This window comes from Schistocerca cancellata, chromosome 12 (genome assembly GCF_023864275.1).
Source record: "Schistocerca cancellata isolate TAMUIC-IGC-003103 chromosome 12, iqSchCanc2.1, whole genome shotgun sequence".
Taxonomy (NCBI): Eukaryota; Metazoa; Arthropoda; class Insecta; order Orthoptera; family Acrididae; genus Schistocerca; species Schistocerca cancellata.
Window position 1 is genome coordinate 79,417,972 of NC_064637.1, and position 2,647 is coordinate 79,420,618.

Consider the following 2,647-nt stretch of genomic DNA (forward strand, 5'->3'; position numbering starts at 1 on the left):
AGATGGAACTTGCCATTATACCAGTTATCAGGACTTATTCCCACTCCACTGGTGTGTGGAGCGTGCGAAATGTGACTGCTTAAAAGTCTCTGTGCGTGCTGTGCTTAGTCTAATCTGGTCTCCACGCTTCCTACAGTTACGATACGTAGGCGGTTTCAGTACATTCCTACATTCATCATGTAACGTCGGTTCTAGAAACTTTCTAGGTTGGTCTCCTCGCGATACTTTGCTCTTCCACGGGATGGTGTGTGTCTATCATCAACTGTCCGTTAGTTCAGTTCTCTGAACACCTTCGTGACATTCTATGTGTCAAACAAACCTGTGAGCATTCTTTACTGCCCTTTTCTGTTTAAGTTCAATATGCCCTGATCGTCCTATCTGGTACTGATTGCAATTCCCCAGTATTGTACCAATGAACCGCACGCGCTTTCCCTACAAATGTGCTTATGTGATCGTTCCATTTCATACCCCTACAAATTTATACACTCAAGTATTTACATGAGTTAACAAATTGCAGCGCAATGAAGCTGTAGTCATCAGACTACGTAGTCTCATTTTGTGAAATGTTGATACCGTCACAGTAGAATATTTGACTGTGCTAACAGAGCCTCAACCTCACATCTGCTTGCACGGCTTCGGTAAGCAGATGAAAATCGGATGGGACCAAGTCGGGGCTGTGTGGAGGTCAATCGACGGCAGTGAACGAACGGCATCGGAGTGCTGCAGACGTCGCAGCGCTCGGCTGTAGTTCGGCGTTGTAATGCTGAAGAGGAGGGCGTTCCACGTGCGGACCAACTCTTCCAGTTCGTGCTTTCAGTTTTCTGAGCTGTTTCTCAAGCACCGACACAGTTACATCACACACCGCTATGTTACACGGTACAAATCGGAGCCCTCTAGCAGCTGAGGACTGCAGATATGTGGAATAAAGATGTAGAATGTTACTAACGTTTTTTAACTGGAAAGCTTAGAGTTTTCAAATAAAACATTTGGAGTCATTACTTCTCAGCACGCCCTCGTGTTATATGCACAAAAATCAAAAGACTGTTTCCGAGCAAAGTATGCTATTCTTTTAATTGAACATCTTTGTAATGTACATCAGTAGTAAACCATATGGTGATCGTGAAACTTCGTATTTATATTTACATTGAAAAACGATTAATCTGTGGCCAATAAACAATTAAAATGACAGTAGCCAGGTGTATATTAACTGCAAGACCGCCCACATTGCCACTGTAAGTGGAAGAATTTGTTTTCCGACACATGTCGCCATGTAACAGTCGCTCATGTGGTTACATTAATGAGTTCTCTGTCTCCATGTCAGAGAGCCAGTACCCGGCATCACTCTAACGAAATAAAGACGCAATTTCTGTGTGCCATATTTGAAGATGAGTCTGTAAAGGCTACAAAACTAGTTAATGGAATTAAAAATATTTCGAAGAGTGAGTTGTTGCAGTTTTCCGTATTTATATTCAATACACTAGTCACAGGCTCTAGATCATCCTCAGTAGATATGCTTAATCGGTTGTGATACAATTTGAATTGTTGAGAGCGTGATGTGTCCCTCCGAGACTAATTTTGCCTGGGCTTTAAGCTACTCACCGGTCAGCATTTACAGAGCTGCCAACTACATCTCACACTGGGTATATTATTAGGCTCAGTTTGAACCGCAGCTAAGGGAAGCGAACGCGGATCGAACGTGCATTCGCAGTCATTCCCTCTAATGACTACCATTCGCCTATATTCAACATTTAAGGATTCCTCCGGAAATATTCCAAGTAGACTTTCTCTGGATATTATACGTTTGTTCCCAAGCGCCTGCCAGTTCAATTTCATCAGAAACTCTGTGACACTCTCCAACGGGTCAAATAAACCTGTGACCATTCGTGCTGCCCTTCTCTGTATACATTCAGTATCGCCTGGCAGTCGTATCTGATTATTATCCAAGAATATCGAGCAATATTGGGGGATGGGTCGCACGAGTGATTTCTAAGCAATTTCTTTTGTACACAGATTGTATTTTCCTAGAATTCTACCAACGAATGGCAGTCTGCCACCGTCTTTCCCTAAGACTGCGACTATGTGACGGTTCCATTTCAAATCTGCAGTAATTTTTACACCCAGGTGTTCATGTGGGTTGAGCGATTGCGAATTTGACTCGCTGATATTATAGTAGTAGGATAAGGTTATTTCTTTTTGTGAACCGAACAATTTTACATTTCGGGAACATTTAAACCAAGTTGCCAGTCTTTGCACTACACTGAAATCTTATCAGAGCGTGGCTTCTTTCAGACAGTACTTCATTACAGACAACTGCATAATTTGCAGAAAGTGTGAAGTTTCAAATAGACCGCGTAACCAAATAGACCGCGTAACCACCACCCCCTTCTCCCCTCCAAATTGCTATCTGAAGACTGGAAGTCCCATATGTAAACCACTTTCAGAAGTTCGTTTACATTCCGTATCAGTTAACGTGTTAAATACTTGACCTGAAGAAGCATAGTCCTTTGCAGTTGAAGACGCTCTGTTTTAAGAGAAGCTAGTTTTCCGAAAACATCTGAATGTTTATGTAATGAATTAGTTGTTGTGCAATGCTATAATTTTCAGGTACATTCAGCGATAAGTGTGGATACTGTCTGAAAAATGTGTT